This window comes from Pieris napi, chromosome 15 (assembly GCF_905475465.1).
Source record: "Pieris napi chromosome 15, ilPieNapi1.2, whole genome shotgun sequence".
Lineage (NCBI taxonomy): Eukaryota > Metazoa > Arthropoda > Insecta > Lepidoptera > Pieridae > Pieris > Pieris napi.
This window is the reverse complement of record NC_062248.1, coordinates 2,208,840-2,225,300: the sequence shown is the minus strand read 5'-3', so window position 1 is coordinate 2,225,300 and position 16,461 is coordinate 2,208,840.

Genomic DNA, 16,461 nt, shown 5'->3' with positions numbered 1-16,461 from the left:
GGTTCACAATCTTTCGACAGTTCACAATCTCGCAAGATAGATTACAATCTAACGGTGTTTACAATTTTACGGTGACATATACATTTAATCTAATATTAAATTCCAAGTTCCTAATTTGATGAAACGTTAGAAGACCAGTCGGTGTCCAAGAGCAGTGATGTTCTTGAGGCTGAAGCGAGCGACTCTCATGCCTTAGGTCATAGGTTTGAATCCAGATTTGGACCAATTGACTTTCTGCTCGGAACATCGTGAAGCTAGGCTATAAAAAAATGTACACCTATTAGTTACAGTAAATTGAGGCCAAGAATAAGGGTTTTACCGTCAAAGTTTTTTTTTTAAATCACATATGTCCAGCGGTGCGTTTGAACCCGTTTTTACTTTCTGTGTCTATATAATATGTTTTTTAGTGGTTAACTAAAGTATTATCCTAAAGTTCTTGGTTCATTTCCCGGTAATCGGCTAAGCACTCGTTACAGAACTTATCTGCGCCATATTGAAATTCAGCTTTGGAAATTACAGATTATTTTATAACTTCTAGAAACTATCATGAGCTATTTAGCCAAAATCTATTATAACGACATTGATGTGGCTCATATTTGGTCGTAAACACCGATAGTCGTAACAGCCGATGACGTTGTTATTAAGTACCTAATACTTATTATTGAATGTGTGATTAATATAATCATGTATAAAATAAAACTATATATTATTTATTTCACATTAAAATTATAATAAAAGACATTACGTACACATAATTATCATTCTTCTACATTAACAAAATCTGTTTTTTTTTGTCCTAATAGATTTCAGCCGCGACCTTTGATTTTGGTCAATATAACCGGTATGTTGTTCTAAACGATGTCGTCATAAACGGTTTTGAATGTAGTTGTATAATATTATGAAACAAATTTTATGCTCTGCTGATAAGATATTGCAATTAAAAACCCATGAAAATGTAGAGATAATCCGTATGATATATCAAAGAAAATTTTGATATAATTTAAGTTTTCCTTTGATACAGGATCTTATGGGGTTGGGTACTGAGTCATCCGGAACCTATTACAAGATAGGGGAGTTTATTTAGGGCTGAATCATAGCCATACTTGTCAAACCATTTTGCATAGAATTAGTAATCAAACTTAAAAAACAAAAGTGATAGAGATATTTTAGCTATACATATATTTTGTTTTATTACGAGGAATGCAGTGAAGTGGACTACAGAATAGAAAATCTTAGAACCTCTTAAACCAATAATATACCAATAAAAGTGACCTACTTTTTATCACCCTTGTTTTTTTGTGACTGTATTTTTTTTTGATTTGCCTATATCAAGGTGAGGCTTTTACATACAATTGATTTTTAGGTGTATTAAAACAATCCCTTGGTGCACAGCAGAGGTTAGAACGCGCGATCTCAGGGTTAGAGTGACTCACTGGGTGTACACTACTCTATATAAACTAAATTATATTAAAATACAAATATTTTAAGTCACTTAACAGGCCTAGGTCTTAATGGATTGTTGTTATCTTGAGAAAATTTGCAAGTTACCTTTTATAAATAAAGTTAATTTAATTATAAAGTAAAAGTAATTTTTCTATAGTGTGGTGCTGGTAATTTTGATTTGAAACGAAAAGAAACCTTTATATAATATTTAAAAAAGTGTACAGTGGGTCTAAGCTTTACAGTTGACAGGTAGCGAAAATGAAAGTATAATTTTTACCCTTGCTTCGCACGTCGCTGACTTCGAGATCACAAGGGCTCATTATGACGACGCGTGCGCGGCGCGCGTTGCACATTGCACCCTAATTGATTATAATGGCGCTAATAGGTTGCAGTCACATTGACAAAAATTCACAAAAAAAATATTGGTTGTTTGTAAAGTAGGTTTACGATCGAGATGTTTACGTGATAACGTCTTATTGGTGATATAAGTTTTTGGGAAGTAAGGAATTAATGAAGATAACAATTTTTTCAAATTTTAAATTACATCTATCGTTTTATTCACACTTTTGATGATAAATTTCGGGTGTAAAATGACAAGTTTACTAATTCGACTATGATATACATTTTTCTTCATACATTCACGGAATGACTGGCAGCGCTCGAGATGAGACGGGAGATCGGTCCGTCTCTCTCTCGTTATACCTGCGATCGCGCTCGTGAGGTTTTGGTGTGACACAAGTTTCTGAACATGTCACCCGACTAAAACGATTTTAAAGACATTATCACGTCAAAACCGGTTTTTTGAACATACAAAATGTATTTTCTTAGTAATTTTGACGACGCGTCCCAGCGTTTTGAAGCATCGAAATTGCGGAAAATGTATTTTGAAATAAATACTATTTCTGATAATCTTAAGATACATACACGTAGTAACCTATTCAAGGGTAGGAGAACACCAGTCATGGAGACCACCATGCTTTTTTGGTGGTAATGCCGTTAAATTGTAGCTTATTTGAAACGTTGGTACTTTCAACACAGCGCCATCTGTTAGAATTGTGACTATCAAATAATAAACAAATATTTTGCAATAAAATAATATTGCGGGTATAAATTGAGATGTATGCTTTCCTATCTTTTAAGTTAGATCAAACTGCACACGGTGTGCAAATTTGATTGAAATCGGTTAAGTAGTATAGGAGTCCATAGCGGACAAACAACGTGACACGTAATTTATATATATTAAGATATTAAGACGAATATGTTTTTACGTTTAAATGTTTGTTATATGTGTACGCACCTTTTTCGCGTATTGACGCTTATTGAGACCAAATTACGTCCTAATTGTAAAAGCCATTGTTACCCCTGCTTTTGTTTTTTATTCTTTGTTTCAGTGTGAAATTAAAATAAGTGTGATGTGAAAATAGGTCGGGCTTTTAAATAATTAGTATGCCAGAGCGCAGATTAAAAATATTCCTGTGCTCATTGAAACTGTGTCGTGCATTATCTCTTTGCTTTGAGCGAGATATGATGGGATGTTTTAAAATTTAAACTTAAATAAAAATCCTTGCTATTAATATTTTTAACAGCCGTTACACGTCTATTCATTTCCCAAATTATATATATACATAGGCGATCTAGAAGGAAATGGTTTTTCTTTTAAGATATTATGGTTTCTTCTCTTTGTAATATCAAGAATATTTCTTTTTTGTATTATCGGGAAAATTGGAAAATAGTAGCGAAGATGAGAGCCAAATGGAAGAATGTGGGGAAGGCTTTGACTCTGTCGGAGGTCGTTTAATTATATTAAATATAATAAACTTATTGAGCAGTGTTGGCCTAGTGGCTTCAGCGTGCGACTCTCATCGCCGAGGTTCTATCCCCGGCTGTGCACCAATGGACTTTCAATCTATGTTCGCATGTAACATCGTGAGGCGTGAGGCAACTGGCTTGTCTTAGAAAGTCTACGGCGTATGTCAGTCACAGAAGTGATCACCTACTTGCCTATTAGATTGGCAAATGATCATGAAACATATACAGAAATCTGAGGCGCAGACTCCAAAAGGTCGCCAATGTTTGTTTTTAAATATTCAAACTTAATGTAATCCTGATTATGAATTACTCTAAGATGATAATAATATAATTATAAAAAAGATTTATTGCGTATTTAAAACCAAAAAGTTCACTATTACATTATTTATATTTTGGGCCCAAAAACAGGAGTGATGATTTCACATAGAATTAAATGTCCTGAAATATCTGCGTACATTAACAAGCCACAATCCAAATGGAGGGTTGATATAAATAATTTATTATCTTCATGAGGTTTCGCGTGGCTCAGCGATCTACCGCAGAATAGGATTTTCATCACGCTCTGACCGCCCATCTGTGCTTGAATCTCATTACTGACACACTGGTACTAAGAACGGCAAGCAATACGCGCACTATTTAGCAATTATATTTAACAACTAGCTTCCTCCGCGAACTTCTGTTCGGTTTTCCAGTTTTAGGTTTTTCTGTTTAAAATTTGTCGAATAAAGAACAACACTAGCACACGGTTAAACATAAAATTCCTCATCATAAGATAATACTACTAAATATTTTGTAGTGGGAAATTATTTATTTATACACTCGTTGCAAGTACAGCACAATTAAAATAATTAAATAATAATTAGACGCGAACGGTCTTATCGCTTTCGAGTGATCTCTTCTGTAAATAAGGTCAGAAGCGCAAAAATACAAGAGGCATACAATTACTTAGACATAAACAATGGAACAAAAGAAAGCATTTAAAACATGAAGACAATGAGAAAAGACAAATGAACCACGATAATTTCAGTTAGTACGAAATTTAGGGCTACTATGTGGACAGGTAATGCTTGTATAGTAGAGATTTACTGGAAGATAGGGAAGGAGTTAAGCGGATAGACTCAGTAAGTGACTTCCATAGCCTGACTTCTCTAAAGGATTCGCCAAAAAAGGAGGAGTTGTGTGATGGAATATCAAGAATAAAGTTCACAGAAAAGACTATATAAAACAACGTGACACAGAAATAATCTCATAAAGAAAAATATATAAATAAAACGCCCACAATACACATCTAAGACCAAGAAACACAAAGTTCTGTATGTCGAACGAATCATCAGTACCTCCCTATTATTATATAGGTCGTTAAAATTCAATTGTTAGTGGCTCCCGCTGGGTCAATCTACCCCCTGTTGTAATAAGTCCATTGAGACTGCATAATTGCAAATCATTTGAGGGTTTTTTGCTCAAAGACCCCGCGTTGCGTGAAGTAGTGAAATTGAGATAATTTAGTGCGAATTAATTGCAGTAAAATGCCTGCGTGGCAACAAAGTGTAAGAATAAACTCAAACGATATAAAAATTAAATTGATCTAATCAAAAAGTTAATAAATACCATCTAATTTATTACATACATAGTATAACGTTTATTAGTAATCATATCAATAAAATATAAAGTATTTACAATTTTCTCAACCTACATAGTAATAATAAAAATAATTAAAAGTTCATAAATATTATATTAAAACAAATCAAAATCAATTTGTAATTATTTGCATTCATACAAATAATAATAATCGAGTGGCGCTACAACTTTAAATGTGTCTTAACCAGATAACTTCTTACTAATTAATGTATTAATTACTTCGATATGGTTTTTTTATTAACTAGTAATGTCTTCTGTGCCTGACACACGCCTCGATTTTTGGGTTTGAACATAGAAAGAAAGGCAGCAGTGCAGCGGATCGAACCTCCTCGAAGGTCGTAACCTCAGGGATGACGTTCGAACTCTTAAGCCACTAGGCCAACACTGCAACTTTCCAATAGCAAATTTTACAAGCATCAGCGACATTAAGGTTATTAAATTCGTTCCAATAACATTTCAATAGTAATTCGCTACCTTTATTAATCGCAGAACCTTACGTAACATATTAGCAATATTTTTCGAATAAATGCCAAATGCTTTGTTTAGGTACTCATGACATTGTTGGAAAAATAAACAATAATTAGAGTTTATAATTTAATTAAGTCATTATTTCATTAAATTAATGGTCAATTAATGAAATGACCAATTTTATGATACACTACTACATATTTATAAATCTCCTTAACATACCTAAAATAAGTACAGTAGCAATCAGCCAAGCCAATAAAATAATTCCCTCAATCAGATCGCCCCTCCGCATTACTCGTTACTATTCTTATTTCAAACGAGATCTTTTCTATGTAAGCTCCTTTTGTTCATAAAATAGTGCACCAAAGTAGCTTTCAGCTACAGTAAAGTTCGAATAAGTAATAGCAATATTTTGACTATACAGAATATGCAATGTAAAGCTAAAAGTAGTTTGAGCGATGTAGGACAGGTAAATTTTTCTAGTAATGTTTCTAGTAAATATTTTTCTTTTAATTTTTCTAGTAAATAGTTGGCTTAGTGGCTTCAGCTTCAGCTGTGCACCAATGGACTTTATTTCTATGTGCGTTAACATTCGCTCGAACGGTGAAGAAAAACATCGTGAGGAAACTGGCTTGCCTTAAGGCCGATTTACATTATCTTAGTGTTTAGGAGAGTGCTTTAGGATAGTACTTTAGTTGAAACATGTAAACGCTACTTGCTTTAGTACGGTTCTACTTGACTTTCAAGTTGAATCAAAATAGAATCGCTTTTTATTTTTGTTTCAAGTGATACCCCTCCCGCGCCCGCGCACCCCCCGAGATCTTCCCTCGTTGTGTGTAAACACGTAATTTAGTAAAATCTTTAAGAGAGTGCATAAGTGCCGTGAAACGCGTGCGTGTTTTTTGATTTTTAAAGATGGCTAAATGGTCCGAAGATACAACTATCAGATTTGTGTCTGAATATGTTGTTCACGAATGTTTGTGGAACGTTAAAAACAATTTATACAAAAACAAGCCGGCTAGGCATTCGGCATACACTGCCTTAAAAGAAGCTATTTTGTTTATTATTTATATTTAGTTTATTTATTTCGAATAAAATCTCGTCTTCTATTTGTTCCATAACTACAGTTAGTATTTTGCGTAGAATAGAGCGTATTTGCCGACGTCGTTGCGCGTTCATTGTGGCGCTGTAATGATACTCTACTGGAAGAAATGTAAACGTTCACTCGCAACGCACTAAAGCACTAAAGAACTTGCCTTTCAAGTTGTACTAAAGCACTCTCCTAAACACTAAGATAATGTAAATCGGCCTTTAGATCCAAAATGAGACGGCGTGTGTCAGGCACAGAAGGCCGATCGCCTACTTGCCAATTAGATTGACAAATGATTATGAAACAGATACAGAAATCTGAGGCCCACACCTAAAAAGGTTGTAGCGCCACTGATTTTTTTTTATTAAAACCGAAAGCGAATCCTTAAACTTATCGTCTCGAGAAATGTGTTCGGCTGATATAAAAATGAAGAGAAAGAAATTTCTAAACACTGCAAATTACTGGCCATACCAGAAAAAGTATATAAATCTCTACTAGTCGAGCACTTTTTTCGAGGTAAAAAACGAGTTGAGAATGACGTACAGACCCGAGCGGTTACGCAAGTTCGGCTCTGTACGTCGAGAGCAATCAACGTCTATAGCGAAAGAACGTTGAGGTATTTGCTACTGCGGCTAATAAATGGACTATCCGTCAGTTATTAGATAGCCTAACGTTAACCAACATAAAAATTGAATGAATTTTTTTTTCTATTTTTTATTTATTTATATATATATATATATATATATATATATATATTATATTATTTATTTCTATTTATATCTCGGATAACTCGGACTTCAAGTTATAAGTTCTAAACTAACGAATAATAATAGGGCTTGATCGTAGAGGGCAGATGAAAATTAAAGAATCTATGTGTTTTTGTATGCATAAAAAAATAAAAAATAAATCGAAAAAAATTAAACAAATTTCATAAGAATCGGTCGAGCCGTTTCGGAGGAGTAGGGGAACGAACATTATGACACGAGAATTTTATATATATAGAGATTATGTAAAATTAATAAATTTAAAAATAATTTAATCTATAAAAGCTCCATGGAATTTGAAGAGCTTGAGAACAACACTTACATCCTGCTTAAGCGTTTTTACTATTATTACGAAAAAGCATCCTTACGAATAAGGAGATTTGTGCCACAGCCGTCTTCTAAAATCATTAATGAAACAGACGTAGTGTGTTCAAAAGCATTATCAAAATATAATGTAAACAAGCTGTGCAAAGAAAATAATTAGCAACGCCACGTGTCTCGTAAGACTAATCTGTAACGAAGTTTTATAAGAAGGTCATTGAACGCGTCTATCCCCATCTCATGGGATTTATCGAACAAGATACACTATTATCAGGGATTTGGTCACCGAATTCATTACAAGAAAAGGGGATATGGTTTTTCAATTTATACATATATACTAGTGGACCCAATAGACGTTGTCCTCCATGATATTTCAAGCGATTAGTAAAGCAAAGTATGAAAGTACCGACTGCAGCGCCATCTGGCGGGCTGATTTGTGAATCTAAACCATTCCCAGATCCCCTTGAACACACACAAAAAATTTCATCAAAATCGGTCCAGTCGTTTGAGAGAAGTTCAGTGACATACACACTCACAGAAGAATTATATATATAAAGATTTATAAATTATATATATACAATGTATAGTGTAACTCGTAAGACTGTAAATCCTGCAGTCCTTTCCGGATGAAACAATATTGATTTGTGTTCAACAACCGACGTAACAGAAAGAAAGCTAGCCAAGGCATATGGCACCTGATGTCCTGTCACCTCTAGATGGGGGAGAGGGCGTCCACAGTTAGAATACTGACGAATGCGTGGTCGCAAAAAGGTCCACTCAATCTGTGTGGTTCTTTCCTCAAAAGACCATTTCAGACTGCAATCTACGTGGTCTTCACATGATCTGACCAAGATTATGTCTGGACTTTAAAAGAGACTGTGACCTCTGAGTTTATGTCGGCGTTTCTTCTCAGAGTAGTCAGATAGTAAACGTCGAACTCATCTAGTTTTAAAGAAAATATGTTTGACGTGTAAAAGTGTTTGTACAAACCTACTTACAGAAAATAAATAATTTATCATTTATCAGTGAGTCTCCATTGCGTTCGGTCTTGAGCCTCGTATTTCACCTACTAGTTCCGGCTCTCTTTTTCTCGTCTGGAACTGTACGACGCCAGTTCTCTTGTGTGCTTGCATGCTCTCCTTGCGGGTTACAATCAAGCGCCTGCTTCATATAATTGAAATCTCTTCAGAATGTATGTGCCTATCCATGTCCACTTGCGCCGCTTGATCTGCTGGCTATTCAGGGTTTTCAGCAGCGCTCCCAAAGTTGCTCGTTACAGTCCTTCTCGGGGCAGTCGATACGGGTTAAGTCATTGTAATTTAGTAACATGTTACAGATTACTACAAGAAAAGAACCAAGGCGATGAAGAGGGCACCCAAACAAAAGGTAGATACAAAATATGGAAGTGTTAGCAGGACGCGAAAGGAGAAAGAAAGCCATAGAGATATTTGAAAACAGCTGGAGGAGGCCTTACTCGTGCAAGGATTTCGATCAATGGTACAGAAGGAAGTAAGGAAACTTTACATTTGTAAAGATTGGAAATATTTATTTATTTATTTAGTTCGACATTACGACATCACACACAGTACTAAATCTACTAATTATTTTACAAAATCTTACATCTAAAATGTGTGAAAATTAATGTTAAACATTTACGATAATACAAGCACACATTAAAATAAAATAAAATTATAGAAATTTGTTGGCACTTAGAGCAGAAAAAAAAGAAAAATCATCAGCAAAACGGCGAAATTAGGTTCGAGAAAGGCACTCCACAATGCTCTCTCTAAAACCGATCAGCCCACTACCGAATATATTCAGCTCCGGATAAGCTGTGTTCAATTTGTTAAAATCGCGAAGAATTCGAACGAGAGGTGCCTGAACTCCTAGGTTGGTTTTGGCAGAAGGAATTTGGAAGATATTGTTGATTTTAAACCTAGGGAATGAGTAAGGGACAACAATTTTGATATCCTGTAATAGGTCACTGCTCTGTATATGGCTAATAAATATAATAAACTGGCTTTATAATTATTAGTATAATAATAAATAAATAATATAGTTTCTGTTAATACAACAGCTGTCAATTAGCTGAGTAAGTAAATCTGACGGGAAATACGCGATCGTATCGTTGGTATGGGTCGTGTGGGGACTGTAATTGGGATTTGATGCCGGCCCGATAAGTCGTCTGGACTCGCTGATTAAATGGTTTTTGGACATTTCGCGTGATTGCTGGTTTGCGGTTTATTTGTATTGTTTATTGATATGTTATTGTTGCGTATTAGGGTATTAAAGTTGGGTAATTTTTTGATTTATATAAATTCGATTCTCAATGTTATTGTTACTCTAACTGGGACTATATATCTTATAGTATTGATTGCGAAAAAAATTGTTCGTTGTCGGTTAAATTATCGCACTTTCCCAAAATTAACATTATTTTAACTTGTATTGCCATACTCTTTTAAATTCCCCGATAATTCTATAAATTCATGCAAGAAATTCATAGTTATCTATTAACTATATCTATCTAAGATCTAATTAGTTTTTGTGAAGTTTTTTATAAAGATCTCTTATCAAAATCGTACTAATTTTTATTTTTACAATTTTTCGAGCAAAAACCTTTTTTGGTATACTTTACAATTATATAGCTCAGTAAAAATAATTAAGTTCCCTAAAACATCGGCTAATGACTACGCCACAATGGTGCGGGTAATTAACCGCGATTACACCGCTATCACAGCCCTTTACAGCATTTGCTTAGCGGTAATGACGTCACGATGACATAGTACCCGTAATAATTACAAAGATCAGGCTATCTCGGGAAGCTGCGGAGGTTTTTGCTCGTTTGGAGCGAGAGCGATTTAAGGCATAAAGGATTCGATTTTTAAATTTTTGTACCAATTAAAAGACGATTATCAAGGGATTGTTTGATGTAACAGATGTGTGTAAACATTTATTTATAAAATACACACATATAATACAGGTGTCCCTTTAACTGAGTATCATGTCTATGAATAAGAATGTTGAATTTGTAATAAGATAATTAATTATTTCAGTAAGAATAGACCTTTGTAACACAGTAAAGTTTATATTTCGTACAATCGTTTAATTTCTCGTCGAACCCAAATATGCGAAAAAAAAAAATCGAAATTTCCTGTTTTTTAAGACCTCATTGATAATTTAAAACAAATTGTTGGACGCCATGTGTGTAAACCTCAGAGGTGACGAAAGTACTGCAGCGATATATATAATATACTTAAACGAATACTGATTACTATGATTTGAAAAAATATACTACAGCGTTGTTAGAGAATGTTTTAATTTCCGTGGATACACAATTTTGTTTAACAATAAATATTAAACCTTAATAAGGCATACTGTCAGTTGTACGAATAAGGAATTAAAACAGGAACAATGGGAAAGTAAGACTGAATAGGCAAAGTATATATTATATGTACACAAATAGTTCACAACACGCAAAAAACAGTCACGATATATTATTGAGGCCTTAATAAATGAATTTGGCAAACAAACAGTTAAAAGTACGTCTAACCAAAAGAGGTAATTTAAGAGAAATTGAAATCAAACATTGCTATTGCCCGTGTCAAAAATTATGTATAACAAATTTATTTAAAATATCAACAACAATTAGTGAATTAAATACATATAATTTTTATTGGTTGTCAAAGTTAATTTAACTTTATATTTTAATTTTACACAAACTAAATATAGTTATGCTAAATAAAATAAAACTAAGCACTCATGCTTTTGTTTTGTTTGTTATTTTAGTTTAGTCATAGTATGTAGTCATCTCTTTGTAAATTATCTATCTGCGATGATGATGATCTGTTACCACAGAACTTCGAAAGTCCTATTATATGCAATCTCACAAAGTTATCAATACCGGCAGTATGTAAACCTAAAATGCAATATTTAACCTGAACTTTATTAATATATAGTTAACATAAAAATTCACATAAAATCCTCCGTCACTAAGACCGCACCCTCACACTCCATTGAACAGAGAATCGTTGCGTCATCGCTTGCCACTGAGCTGAAAGGATTATAACAGTACCCAAAAAGTCTTAATATTACACTATGAGTAGCAAATTTTGTCATCCTATATTTTATTTATAATGTTTTTACTTACTGGTTAACTGTACGATCCCTAAGCATTCGGATCATGGATGTGAACATCGAAATGTTCTATATGCACAATGATAGTGGTCATGATTATGTATCGAAACACACAAAAATAATGATTATATATATAAGTAATATTATTAAGGATTTTTTCTAAATGAAAACACAAAATTGTTTCTCTGAAATACAAAGTTTTTATTTTATTTATCAAATTTTAAAATATAATGCACTTATGATCTAACTATTATAATTATTCTTACCTGAAATACAAAGAAACGACATTTAATGTTCATTTATCCTTTAATCTATCTTTTTACACTATAATCCACTAAATTAATTTACACGTCATCCGCCATTTTATCGCGTGTCACTCCGATGCGTCAAATTCAAATTAATGAAATATCATTCCATTACATCTCCCCCCTAAGAGAAAAAATTCTGAATAATATATCTACACACTATACTTAATAGCTATCTTCATATTCGTTTCCTTATATTTCATCTTCTTCAGATTCTGTTGTAACCGGTTGTAATTTTGTTATGTGGAATAAAGTTGATTCTGTTTTTCTGTTACCAGTGTCAATCCTGTAAATGGAGTTCGATATTTTCCCTACTATCTTAAAAGGACCTATTTTTAATTCGTCTAATTTCTTTCTATTCAGTCTATTTCCATTCTCAACATATACACTGTCTCCTATATTAAACTCTTGCATTTTTCTTTTTCTATCAAATATTTTCTTATTATACTTGTGGGATTTTATTGTATTTTCTAATGCCAATCTTTTATCAGCAATCCACTTGTCTTCTCCCTCTATTATTTTTAATTCATTTGGTAGAATGCTGACATTTGTACCATCCAGTAAATATTTTGGTGCAAAACCTGTAACGGAGTGTTCTGTTTCATTATATTTCTCTATACATTCTCTTGCCACTGTTGTCCATGTTCTCTTATTATTTTTCTCATTTATTCTACATCTTATTTTATTAACTATTGTTTGATTTAACCTTTCATTCAAGCCATTTGAGAATGGTGTATTCACAGCTGTAAAAATTAATTTCACATTATTTTCATTTAGATATTGCTTAAATTCTCTTGAATTGATGCCTGGATATTGATCTGTCAAAATTATTCCAATCTCATCTGTTTCTAGTACATTCTTTGTTAGTTTTATAAAATCACTTGCATTCTGTGTTTTTGACGTCACAATAAATGCATATCTTGTATAATGGTCTACTAAAAGGTGTAGGTACTTTTTTGTTGATCTAGATCCTCCAAAGCCACCTATAGTATCCATTGACATTATCTCAAATGGTTTTGTTGCTGGTCCCAGTTGTGACATTAATCCAAATTTTCCTTGACCTCTTGATTTATTTTTTATGCATATTTCACATGTTTTACAAATATTTATGATATTCTTTGTTAGGTTTTTAGCTGTGTATATTGGACTTATTTTTTTCTGCAATTGTCTGATCCCAATATGGCATAAATCTTCATGCACCTTTTTTATAAGTTTCTTACTAAATTCTTCTGAGAGGATAATCTTTTCATGTTTCTTTATTTTCTTATAATATATTGTATTTTTTTGTATTAGATTTTCTTTTTTTTCTTTTATTGTTTCATTTTGCTCTTGATCTTCAACTATATCCTTTATTTGTATTAAATTAACTATTTTCAATAATTCTTCTTTGTTATCTTCTGATTCTAATACAGGATTTCGGCTCAAACAGTCTGCTTCTACATTTTCTTTACCAGGTATATATTTTACCGTAAAGTCGTATTGAGACAGGTTGTATGTGAGATCACCCAATTCTTCGTCTGTCCTGCATTTAATGTTCATGTTTTCTAAAGGTTTGTGGTCTGAGTAAATAGTGAATTGTTTTCCAATGAGCCAGTGTTGCCAGTATTTGACTGCTTCTTTCATAGCAAAACATTCTAAGTATATAGCTTTTTTCCGTTTTTGAGATTCATTCAGTTTTTTTGAAAAATATGCCACTGGTTTGTCATTACCGTCCAGTTGTGTTTGTTTTAATATTGCTCCGATACCCTCTAAGGAAGCATCTGTAAAGATTTTTATTGGTAAGTCTTTGTCATATATTTCCAATACCGGTTGAGAACATAAATATCTCTTTATTTGATTAAATGATTCTTCACACTTCTCTGACCACACAAACTTTTCGTTTTTTCTTAATAATTTATGTAATGGATCTAAGATAATCGCGCTCCTTGGTATGTATTCATGGTAAAAGTTAATTTTTCCCAAAAATTGTCTGATATTCTTTTGTGTCTTCGGAGTTGGAAAATGTTTTATCGAAATCAAATTGTCTTTTAACGGTCTTACCGAGTTGTTTTGAATTACATGGCCAAGATACTTTACTGAGTCTGAGGCAAAGGTACACTTCATAAACTTCAATCTAAAGCCTTCTTTTATTATTGCCTCTAATACATTTTTTATGTGTCTTATATGGTCCTCAAAAGTAGAGGAGTAGATTAAAATGTCATCAATATAATTTACAGAGTATTCTGTGAGATTGTGCTTTCTCAGAATATTACTTAAAACTCTTTGGAAAATTGCTGGTGATGTTTTTAAACCAAAAGGAAGGCAGGTCCACTGAAAATGGCCATCTTGTGTGACAAATCCTGTTTTATATCTATCTTCCACCCGTAGTGGTATGGCCCAAAATGCTGAGTTTATATCAAGAGTAGTAAAATACTTACAATTTCTTGTCTTAATAATTAAATCATCTATTAATGGGAAAGGTTGAGCTTGTGGTACAACAATTTTGTTAAGTTCTCTAAAATCTATACATAATCGAGATTTTCTATTTTCACCTTTTTTAAATGCTAATGTCACTGGCGCAGCAAAAGGACTGTAAGATTCTTCTATTAAATTATTCTTTAGTAATCTGGATATTTGTTCTTCGATTTCTAATTTATCTTCTATTGTACATCTATATGGTCTTTTACTACAGTATGTATTTACAAGTAAATCTATGTGAGCTTCATAATCTTTAACTGATCCTATATCATACTTGTCCCTAGCAAAAATAGTTTGATATTTATTTATAACTTCTTCTATCTCAATTTTCTTTTCTTTATCTAAATGATCTGTCTTACTAACAAATTCCTCTGTTTCTATGTGTTCATTGAAATTTATTGCATATATTTTTATATTCTTATCTTCATTTCTGTTATCTTTAGACATCCTGTCTATTTTCCTTTGTTCTATCTGCAAGTCCTCATTTTGGATTAATTTGAACTTCTTTATCATATCCAATCCGATTATAAAATCCTCAAAATCTTCATTTTCTACTATATATATATCGACCTCTTCTTCTAAATCTAAGATTTTTATTTTTATTGTTATCAAGCCATCTGTCTTCTTCACACCATTAACCGTTTTCATATATGTTATATTCACATTGTCTTTTTTTTCTTTTACTTTAATCAATCTTGAATTTATTAAAGAGATCTGTGAGCCTGAATCATAAACACCGCTCACTTCTAGTTTATTTTCTAATAAAAGCTTGATTTTGATTAATGGTGTACTTACTCGTTTTTTTTCTCAGTATTCATATCTACTTCAATAATCGAATTATTATTAACATTTTTGGCTTTAAAAACCTTTTCAGATTCATTTTTATTTTTCTTGAACCAACATAACTCCTCCGGATGATATCTAATTCCTTTGTCCAAGGATTCACAAGTCTTACATGGCTTCTTCTCATTAGTTTTATTTTTATAAGAATATATATTCTTTGTTATAGTTGAGTTTTTCTTGAAGATCATACCTTCATATTTTCTTATCTCGTTGAACAAATCAGTAGTGTTGTTGAGTTCGTCCCTGTTTAACTTATTCAAGATAAAACCAGGTAAACCAGTTGCAATTAGATCTATCATTGTTCTGGAATCTATCGATTTATTTATGTCTAGTATAAGCCGTTCTTTTTTTATAGCATAATCAATTAACAGCCCTTCTTTATACTTGAATGTGAAAGCAGTTGTGACTACATCCCACCCTTGGTTCCTAAAAGTTTCTAAAAATTTGTCTTTCCATTCATTCCATTCAGAATTTACTGATAGTTTAATTACCATCGAGCTATACCAATCCAAACTGGAGTTTTCTAAAAATAATCTCAATATATCTATTTTTGTTTCATCTTTTGTTATATTAAAACGCTCACACTCTTTTTCAAAATTCTCTATCCATTGCACTGCATTAGGATTCTTACTTGTGAATTTTTCAATAATAAATTTCTCTGAAACATGTTTTAAATTATGTTGATTTTCTTTTTTTGTCGTAGATTCTATTAATTTTTCCAGGATATGTTGCAAATTATCATCATTGCCTCTTGGTTGTTTTGTGCTCATTTCCTCTAAATATTGATCTAAAAATTGCATATTACCTTCCTCATCTATATATGTTTTCTTTAGATCTTCATCTAATTTTACCCATATCTTTCTGCTTTGGTGCCTTTTCTTTATACTATTTTTTATTTTTGAAAAAGTGTTTAATTCAACTATATATAGCTTTTTTCCGTTTTTGAGATTCATTCAGTTTTTTTGAAAAATATGCCACTGGTTTGTCATTACCGTCCAGTTGTGTTTGTTTTAATATTGCTCCGATACCCTCTAAGGAAGCATCTGTAAAGATTTTTATTGGTAAGTCTTTGTCATATATTTCCAATACCGGTTGAGAACATAAATATCTCTTTATTTGATTAAATGATTCTTCACACTTCTCTGACCACACAAACTTTTCGTTTTTTCTTAATAATTTATGTAATGGA